The sequence below is a fragment of the Linepithema humile genome, chromosome 6 (genome assembly GCF_040581485.1).
Source record: "Linepithema humile isolate Giens D197 chromosome 6, Lhum_UNIL_v1.0, whole genome shotgun sequence".
Classification (NCBI taxonomy): Eukaryota; Metazoa; Arthropoda; class Insecta; order Hymenoptera; family Formicidae; genus Linepithema; species Linepithema humile.
The window spans coordinates 15,407,370-15,419,258 of record NC_090133.1 but is presented as its reverse complement, the minus strand read 5'-3'; positions in this window follow the sequence as shown (position 1 = coordinate 15,419,258).

Below are 11,889 nucleotides of genomic sequence, written 5' to 3'. Positions count from 1 at the left end.
GGAAAATCTGTCTTGCAATTGTGATCGCCGCGCGTTTATAGTCACCCATTACTAACTGCTCTTGTTGCAACGCATTAGGTGGCAGCTTTTTTATTTTTCGATAAAATTGCGCTATACATTCCCGTTGTGCGTTTCTCGCACAACACAAAGAGAACAGCTATACCCTGAAATAAATCGATGTTATTTTATTGATAAGTAAGGAAATTGACAGCTATTAAGTTAGATTTCCACGATGGAATATTTTCATAAAAATTTTATTTTATAAGAGCCGGTTATTCCAACTTCTTGATGGGTTAACCCGTCAGTTATTTATTAATAAATATCAGTAATTCTTACTTAATGGTTGGCGTATCGAGTAAAATTACCGCTATTATTATTATCAAGAGGTAATGTTATTTCGGTATTCATATCACCGAGTAAGGATTACTGATATTTATTAAAATGTAACTGACTGATAACCTACCAAGAAATTGAAAAAATCAGCTCTAACTCAGAAATAAGAAATATCAGAAACAATAACTTATGTGAAATCATTGGTAAAATACATAATGATGTATATATATATATATATATTTTTTAGTGTGTGCGCGTGTGCGCGTGCGTGTGCGTGTGTAAGCGCGCGCACGCGCAGGTACGTGCTTGCACGTATACGCGGGCGCGCGCACACACGCGCGCACACACACGCGCGCACACACGCACACGCACGCACAAACGCGCACACACACACTAAAAAATATATATATACATCATTATGTATTTTACGAATAATTTAACATAAATTACTGTTTCTGATATTTCTTATTTCTGTGTTAGAGCTGATTTTTCCAATTTCTTGGTAGGTTATCAGTCAGTTACATTTTAAGTAATATCAGTAATCCTTACTCGGTGATATGAATACCGAATAAAATTACCTCTTGGTAATAATAATAGCGGTAATTTTACTCGATACTCCAACCATCAAGTAAGAATTACTAATATTTATTAATAAATAACTGACGGGTTAACCTACCAAGAAGTTGGAATAACCGGCTCTTATTAAATAAAATTTTTATGAAAATATTCCATCGTGGAAATCTAACTTAACAGCTGTCAATTTCCTTACTTATCAATAAAATGACATCGATTTATTTCAGGGTATAGCTGTTCTCTTTGTGTTGTGCGAGAAACGCACAACGGGGATGTATAGCGCAATTTTATCGAAAAATAAAAGAGCTGCGACCTAATGCGTTGCAACAAGAGCAGTTAGTAATGGGTGACTATAAACGCGCGGCGATCACAATTGCAAGACAGATTTTCCCGGAATCGCGACTAACTGGCTGCTGGTTTCATTTCAACCAGGTGCATATAGAATTTTTATAATAGCGAAAACAAAGTATTTAGTAATCTGGGAGGCTTTTTCCAACTCGCTTACTAGATTATATTCAATATTATTTTTTGTGTAGGCCGCATTAAGACGGTGGAAAGCTTTGGGATTAGCAACAGTCCCAAGTCATTATTATTAGCAACAGCACAAGTCACATATGTGACTTGTGCGTAATAATGTCATGTGTGCTAACGTACATTCGTTTCCCAATTTAATATTCGTGCGCAATAGAGCTTGTAGGCTATCGAACTGCAGGCAAAAATTTTTGTGTGCTATGTGACTTGTGCGCAATAATGTCATGTGTGCTAACGTACATTCGTTTCTCAATTTAATATTCGTGCGCAATAGAGCTTGTAGGCTATCGAACTGTAGGCAAAAATTCTTGTGTATGAAAAACTTGTGGATAAACGTACATTGGCTATCGACACTGTAGGCTATCGATTTGTAGGCAGTTGGGGCCCTCCCTTTTTTTATTATCAATATTTTTATTATGAATATTTTTATTGAGGACAGTGATTTTAAGGATATATTTTAAAAAGTTTATATTACTAACTATATTATTGTTTTTATTTTCACAGACAATTAAAATTTTTTTGCAAAAAATATGACTTTGTTTACTGTGGCAAGTAAACATTCAATAAATAAATAATAGAAAAATATCAAATAATAAATATTTTTCAAATATATATATATATATATATTAGTAATTATACATCAAATGTACTACATTATACATATTTCAAAAAGTCTTAAAATACAGTATAAACAAAATTTTATATTGTACTATAAGGTGATATTAATATACACAAAATATTTATTAAAAACATTTTTTTCTTTGTGCATATATTTTGAGAATATTTTGATACTTTTGTCCAACATGTATTTTGAGGAGTGCAATTTATAATATTGACTAAATATAGGCGCAAACTAGTATTATTTTATAGTATTTGTATGTCCTCAAACTATACATTAATTATCATATAATTATTTAATGAATTTATTAAATGATTTCTGCTTAACATAAAAGTTAAAAATTATTATGTAATTAATAATAACTGGTTTTATTATTATTATAAATTTAATAATCAGCATGAACAAAAAACTTTTGATATATATGTATTTTTTAACTACTTAAAATATATATAATTTAATATATTTAATATATAAATAATAAAAATTTTTAAGTTTTTATTATTTATTCACTAAATCTAAATTTAGCTACAGGAATAAACAAAATAATTTTCTCTGCGATTAAATTCTAATTGTATGTATATGAAAATAATAAGAATGTTAAAATTGATCATATGAATCTTTTGAAATAGTCCATAAAATAATTGTCATCAATAAAAAGTGTATTGATAATAAATAAATATCTTAATTTACATCTAGTACTTTAATTGCGTTATAAAGATATCTCAAAATATGCATAAAGGAATAAAAATATTCTCAATGTATCGAAATGTTCTCAAAATATACAGCCTCGAAGAATGTCTCCAATAAGTGCTTTAAGTATTTTATAAATATGTATATTATAAAAAATATATATGTATTATATATAATTTGAAATAAATTTAACTAACTTGCATATAATATATTTAAATTAATAGATATAAATTAAGATAAGTTTTATTATCAATAAATATTTTTATTGAAGATAGTAATTTTAAAGACATATTTCAAATAGTTTAAATATGTCAAAAATCTTAAAGTATAAATAAAATTTTATATTGTACTATAAGGTGATATAGTCTCTATAAAATCAATAAAAAAAGGCACAAAACATGCGTTGTACATATAGTATATGTATATATAAATATACAAAGTACTATTTGAAGACATTTCTTCGAGCATGCGTATACTTTGAGGATATTTTGATACTATTGCCCAACATATGTGTACTTTAAGGACTGCAATTTATGATACTGACTGGACATAGACGCCAACCAGTATTATTTTATAGCATTTGTCTTCAAACTATACATTGACTATCATTCAATTATTTAATGAATTCATTAAATGATTTCTGTTTAACATAAGAATGAAAAAAATTATATGTTTAATAATAAATAATTTTAATATTATTACATATTTAGTAATTGGTATAAAAAGAAAACTGTGGATATATTTGTCTTTAAAATCTATTAATTAGATAATTTAAGAAATGTCTTATATTAAGTTAGAGAGAGGTAAATTTTAAAATATTCTAATTTGGTGAAAAAATGTGTTTTTTATATTATTCAATTAAAAATCGTACTTATGCCCAACTTCAATAATGCATTTTAAGATGTTCTTAAATAATAAATTTTAGCTTTTGAAAACATTTTATGTTCACACTCATACATTTGATACATAAATATTTATATTTAAAAAAATTTTTTATTATTTCATATTTTTTATTATTTATTTACTGAATAAAGGTTTAGCTACAACAATAAACAAAATCATTTTTTCTGTGATTAAATTTAAATTATACACTCACCCGAAAAAAAAGCGGTACACTGAAAATGTGGGAAAAATTCATCAAATTTCAACTGACGATAACTTCGTAAATAATAAAGATAGAAAGTTCTATAAAATATGAAAATAAAGCTAAAAATCTCTACTTTAAGAATCAATTTATTTCAATGTTGCAAAATAAATTTATTGAAAATAGCGGATGACAAAGCGCGAGCATGCAAAATTGAAAAATAATGGTTCGAGTTTGCGACGGTGCACGGTATAAACAAAAAATTGTAGCTTATTGGGATCAAAAGCGTACGAAAGTACAGAGTCTCCTCTTTAAAATGCTTTTTTATGCATCTCGATACGATGATTTTTCGCCGAGAGATTCGCATTTGAAGAAAAAGGCAGATTTTTACTTCAAATGCGAATCTCTCAGCGAAAAATCATCGTATCGAGATGCATAAAAAAGCATTTTAAAGAGGAGACTCTGTACTTTCGTACGCTTTTGATCCCAATAAGCTACAATTTTTTGTTTATACCGTGCACCGTCGCAAACTCGAACCATTATTTTTCAATCAATTGTTTTGCATCCGAAGGAGATGTCTGCAGATCTTTTGTGATTTCTCCGCCCTGACTTTTTGTTTATGCTCGACCGCACATTGCGAGAAGAGTGCTTGATTTCTCTTGATCTTTTTCTTTCGAGACGCGTTACTTATTCGTACGACTTCGTCAAAGTAAACAATAATTAATCTTTTCGCATTGAAATTATTGGTCAATTATGGCGACGATAAGTCCTGAAAAAGCTGCTCAAGTTGTAGCGTTAATTGAAGATGGGAGAAGTCGAAGGTACGTTGCTGAGGCACTTGATTTATCAGTGTCAACCGTGCAACGTGCTTATGCTAGGTACTTGGAGACTAATTCTGTCCAAAGAAGACCTGGTTCGGGACGTCCTCGTTGTACGAATGAAAACGATGACCGATTTATTGTTTTAAATTCATTAAGAGACAGACATCGAACGGCTGTTCAAATTCGAAACAATTTAAGAGATGTCCGCGAATGTAATGTATCCGTTGACACTATTCGAAACAGATTAGCGGAACACGGTCTTTTTCCGCGCAGGCCAGCAAATGTACCTTTGCTTATGCGTCGCCATCGCGTAACTCGACTCAATTTTGCTGTCGAGCATGCAGGCTGGACATATGCAGAATGGAGTACCGTTCTTTTTAGCGACGAATCTCGTTTTTGTCTGTATTCTTCAGACGGACGAGAACGAGTATACCGTCGCGTTGGAGAACGATTTGCAGACTGTACTGTAAGTGAGAGGCCTAGAAGTAAGAATCTGCCTTTTTCTTCAAATGCGAATCTCTCGGCGAAAAATCATCGTATCGAGATGCATAAAAAAGCATTTTAAAGAGGAGACTCTGTACTTTCGTACGCTTTTGATCCCAATAAGCTACAATTTTTTGTCTATACCGTGCACCGTCGCAAACTCGAACCATTATTTTTCAATTTTGCATGCTCGCGCTTTGTCATCCGCCATTTTCAATAAATTTATTTTGCAACATTGAAATAAATTGATTCTTAAAGTAGAGATTTTTAGCTTTATTTCCATATTTTATAGAACTTTCTATCTTTATTATTTACGAAGTTATCGTCAGTTGAAATTTGATGAATTTTTCCCACATTTTCAGTGTACCGCTTTTTTTTCGGGTGAGTGTATATGAAAATAATAAAAATATTAAGGTTCCTGAGTAGTCGCTGCGGCCATACTAGATTTGTGACGTCATAAGCATTCTTGCTTATGACGTCACAATCATTTCTATGATACGTAAAGGTTCTTGCATGCTATTTGTAAATAAAGACAATTTGGATAAGACAAAATAATAAGAACTATTCTTCCTGTCGCTTATCATCAGTAAATAGTCGTGAAAAAGTGAAGCCTAGGAGGAAAGGATAGTTTTGGCCCATTTTTATGAGTATTTTAAAGTAATCACATTATTTTGTTTTATTCAAATTGTCTTTATTTACAAATGTCATTTCTTGCTTCTGACGTCACGATTTCAACATGGTTGCGGCGAGTACTAAAGAGCCTTAAAGTCAGTAATATGAATTTGGAATATATCCATAAAATCACTGTCCTCAATAAAAATATTCATTGATAATAAATAAATATCTTAATTTATCTCTACTAATTTAAATGTTATATATATACAGGGTGTTTCATAATGTCCGTGCCAACGCTCGTGTGCGAATAGAGTGCGGTAAACTGAATAGAAAAGTCTTTTACCGTTTTGCAAATTTCGCAATAGTAATTGAGATATTAATTAAAAGGGATTGACGAATAATCGCGCGTTGATCGCGGCTAGATCGTAGGCTGTACGCTCTAGGCGTGACAGCAATGAGAATCGCATGGCAACGAAAAATAACAACGCATATGACTCCTGCTCTCGCTACGTGTTATTTTTCGTTGCCATGCGATCCTTGTTGTTGTCACGTTTAGAGTGTATAGCCCACGATCTAGCTACGCGCAACGCGCGATTATTCGTCAATCCCTTTTAATTAATATCTTAATTACTATTGCGAAAATTGCAAAACGGTAAAGGACTTTTCTATTCAGTTTACCGCACTCTATTCGCACACGAGCGTTGGCACGAACATTATGAAACACCCTATATATATATTCATTATACAGGGTGTCCGACAATTGCTGAATCACCTCTCGGGTGTAGGTAGAGCGGGTTAAACCGAGTAGAAAAGTCCTCTACCGTTTTGCGATTTTGGCAATAATTAATGTGAAATTAATTAAAGAAGATTGGCCAATTTCCGCGAGTCTAAGCGCGCAGCGAGAAGAGACAGCCCACTGTTACGTGGTCGCTAGAACGCAAGGATCTAGCGTTCAGCACCGCTCGTATGTTGCCGTTGTCAATTGTAGAGCGCTCCTCCCAACGCTTCATCGTGTGCCTAGTAACCAAATAACAGTGGACTGTACCGCCACGGGTCTCTTCTCGCTGCGCACTTAAACTCGCGCGAATTGGCCGATATTTTTTAACTAATTCCTCATTAATTATTGCAAAAATCGCAAAATGGTAGAGGACTTTTCTACTCAATTTAACCTGCTCTACCTACACTCGAGAGGTGATTCAGCAATTGTCGGACACCCTGTATATAAGTTAATTAAATTTATATGAAATTATACATATAATACATATATGTTTCTTATAACAATACATTTATAATATATTTAAAGCACTTATTGTAAACATTTTTCGAGGCTATGTATACTTTGAGAACATTTTAATACAATGGAAACATTTTAATTTTTTTATACATATTTTGAGATTTCAAATTTATATAGTTTTTATTGCACATTATTTTACAGTTAATCCTATATTTCAATTACACGTAATTTATATAAAAAATGAAATAAGTTTAACGAACTTATATTATGACGCATTTAAATTGGTAAATAAAAATTAAGATATTTGTTTGTTATCAATGAATTTTTTTATTGGGGATAATGATGGACGTATTCCAAAAGATCCATATTTTTGACTTTAACATTCTTGTTATTTACATATACAATTAGAACTTGATTGCAGTAAAAATTATTTTATTTATTGATGTAACTAAATTTGCATTTAGTGAATAAATAATAAAAAAATTAAATAATAAAAAAAAACTTAAAAATTATTAATATTTATGTATAAAGTATATTAAATATTATACATATTTTAAATAAAACTTAAAGACAAATATATAAAAAGCTTTCTGTTTATACTGATTACTAATTTTGTAATAATATTAAAATTATTTATTATATTATTAATCACATAATGAGTTTTTATTCCCATGTTAAGCAGAAATTATTTAATGAATTCATTAAATAATTGAATAACAGTCAATGTATAGTTTGAGGAAAATGCTATAAAATAATACTAATTGGCCCCTACATCCAGTCAATATCATAATTTGCAGTCCTCAAAGTATATGTTAGACAAAAGTATCAAAATGTCCTCAAAGTATACGCACGCTCGAAAAAATGTCTCCAATAAATACTCTATGTATATATATATATATATATATATATATATATATATATATACATACAATATACAAATATATATGTACAACGCATATTTTGGGATATTTGCGTTTTATTGGTTTTATGGGGACTATATCACCTTATAATGCAATATAAAATTTTATTTATACTTTAAGATTTTTTGAACAAAGGCATTGATTGGGACTATCCGCACATTATACGATCGATATTTCCAAATTATGTACGATCGACTGTTCTCAAATTATATGATCGGCATACGACGGAAATGTCCTTAAATTAAACGTTTTATCTCAACTTTTAGAGTATATTTTGTTGTCAAAATAAGTGTCTTATTTCAAAGTCTTTCAAGCATATTTTATGCAATTAAAGTACGAATTTCTTTTGTTAAATATATTTTTTGTATCCGTATTTCTTTAAAAAAAATGAGTGAATATAAGAAGGTAATAGAAAATGAGCAAAATTAATAATCATATAACAAAATTAAATTTTTGATTACGTCATGCCATCGCTCTGCCATTTGCTAAAATATTTTCATTAAATGGGTTATAATTTTGATTAATTAAATTTATTTTGTTCATTATGTAAATTACGTGTAATTGAAATTAATGGCAAAATTAATGGCAAAATAACGTGCAATGAAAATCATATAAAAAAATCTCAAAATATCCATAAAAGAATAAAAATGTCCCCAAGGTATCGAAAAGTCCTTAAAGTATACGCACACTTTTAAAAATGTCTCCAATAAATACTCTATGTATATATACAATATACATATATATATGTGTACACCCCATATTTTGGAATATTTCCGTTTTATTGGTTTTATGGGGACTACATCACCTTAAAGTGCAATATAAAATTTTATTTATACTTTAAGATTTCTTGAACAAAGGCATTGATCGGAGACTATCCTCACATTACGATCGACATACTCAAATTGTGTACGATCGACTGTCCTCAAATTATATGATCGGCATACGACGGAATATATATGAAAGAAAATTAATTAATAGTATATATATTATTTATATACAGGGTGTTTCATAATGTCCGTGCCAACGCTCGTGTGCGAATAGAGTGCGGTAAACTGAATAAAAAAGTCCTTTACCGTTTTGCAATTTTCGCAATAGTAATTGAGATATTAATTAAAAGGGATTGACGATTAATCGCGCGTTGCGCGTAGCTAGATTGTGGACTGTACACTCTAAACGTGACAACAACGAGGATCGCATGGCAACGAAAAATAACACGTACCGAGAGCAGGAGTGATATGCGTTGTTATTTTCGTTGCCATGCAATTCTCATTGCTGTCACGCCTAGAGCGTACAGCCTACGATCTAGCCGCGATCAACGCGCGATTATTCGTCAATCCCTTTTAATTAATATCTCAATTACTATTGCAAAAATTGCAAAACGGTAAAGGACTTTTCTATTCAGTTTACCGCACTCTATCCGTACACGAGCGTTGGCACGGACATTATAAAACACCCTGTATATGTATATGTATATATGTATAAAAGAAAATTAATTAATAATATATACATATACAAAATAATCATTTTGATATTTAAAAATGCGTAAACATACGCAAATACGAGAGCGCGCTCGGGGCACGCGCCTCAGTCACGCGATTCAACCGCCCGGCTGTCCAGCCGACCGTATTGCTCTCTCACTCACTCTACCCTACTCGAGTGTCGAGTGAGTGAGACAGCTATTGGACGGCATTAACGCATAGCACGTCGCATATCGCTTTCTCTCTCCATCGTCCGTCTTGCGCGAGGGATGCAAGATAGAAGCGCGCCCCACTACTATTCCCCCACTACCCTACTACTGTCCTCCTGCCCCACTACTCGGCCCCTCGTGTCTCGCGTGATCGCGTCAAGCGTTGGTCCGTCCTAGGTAGTCCTAGGGATCCCCCGAAATTTAATTACGGACGGCATTAACGCGATATTGGCGGTATTAACCGATTCGTGTACACAATTGCAATAGTGTGCCGCGACCCCAAAGAAACGATTCTAAAAAGTGAATCAGTTTAATTGTTAAACTTTTTTTCAGAAAGTGTCTGCACAAGATAACCACAATCTTAATCAAAGAAAGTCGATAATATATACTTGCCAAACATTTCTTGCAGTCATGTATTTATTAATAAAATTTGATAACCAAGAATGCCTTGTAACTCTTTCAAAAAAAGTAAAAATTATTGAAGGAAAAGATTGTCTTGTTAAAGTAAAGGGATCGTCATATGAATGCTGTTTATTAAACACTGATGGTACGTTAATTCTAATAATCTATAAATATAACCTATTAGATAAGTTTTATAGTAAGTATAGTTTAGGGACGGATGACTGTTTATTTTGTATTTTGATTATATTTATTATTATTATTACTATTAGCAAATATTTTACATACATTTTGATATCAAATTTTAATTATTAATTTTTAGATTCATATACAGTTTTACAAAGAAAGCTAGACGATATTAACAACGGTATGAGTAATAGAAAAGATGAATCGAGATCACTGCTATCACCTAATCAAACACGATATTCTAACTTTATAAAAGACACTAATTGTTCGACACCTATTAAAATACCACCAACGACAGAGAATCAATTTGATATGCATTTATCTGCAATTCATCAAAATTCAACCGACATATTTATTGAAAGTAGTTCGCCTAGCGGTGTGTCAGAAATTATGAAAGTTGTCGGAGATGATTGGCTAAAAAATTTGAGTATGGAATCAAATGTCACGAAAAAAAATATTTCCTCTATTACTGAAGAACAAGTTATCGAAAATTCTGATAATATAATCAAAAACGGGGAAAAATCTTGCGATCACATTGTGAATTTTTCATATCAAAATAACATGGAATCTAACATTATTGGAAAGTCTAATTCAAAAGAAGACAATGATACAACGGCAGATAACAAATGTGAAGATAGTTCGAATTATGTACCAAGCAGTAGTATCACTACAATAAATGAAACAAATTCTAACGTAAATGATAAATTAAATTTTTCCATTAATAATAATGCACCTTCAGTTGATATTCGTGACATTTATGTACCTGTTTCTCAAAGCAAAGATCATTTACTTAAACAATATTTTTGCCCTTATTGCAAAAAGCTCCAAACAAAATTTGCTCGGCATTTGGAATTAAAACACAAAAAAGAACTAGATGTTAAAAAATTTATGCATTTTCCAAAAGGCAATCCAGAACGACGCAAAATTATTGAAAAAATTCGGAAATATGGAAATTATCTTCATAACACCGATGCCAATTTAAATACAGGAGTTCTCATAACTTGTCGACGTACTCAAACAAAATTTAAAAATACGGTTGAAAGCTACGTATGTTGCAGTCATTGCAAAAGATTTTTTTCTAAGAAAACTTTAAGAATACATTTCAAGAAATGTAACCCAGCTTATGAGAAAGATCAAAAAAATCAACTTGTGAAAGGGAAACAGTTAATGGGATATATACATTGTGATGCTAACGATGTAATGCGTCGAAAAATTTTTCCATCATTTCAAGATGATGATGTTTCAAAATCGATTAAATACGATAAGCTTCTGATTTTGTTCGGAAATAAATTATGCAATACATACACATTTTCTCATCAGTACGATATGATCAGAAATTATCTACGTCTTCTTGGTCGTTTTAAATTGGCAATCAAAAGAATTAACAAGGAAATAACTGATTTTGCATCCATTTTTCATCCTCGATACTATGATGACGTTATAAAGGCGGTTAAAGTATGTGCAAATTATGATTCAGAATTACAGATTTTTCAAACACCTTATAATGCCACTACTCTGGGAACAATGTTAAAAAAATGTGCTCGCATACAAGCTGCTGAATATATTAAACAAGAAGATTTTGATGGAAAAAAAGCTGTTGATCATTTCATGGTATTGTTTGATGATGATTATTCAGTAACAATTAATAAAAAAGTTATAGAGGATCGGACAAATAAACGTCGAGAAAAACAAATTGTCCTTCCATCAAAATCAG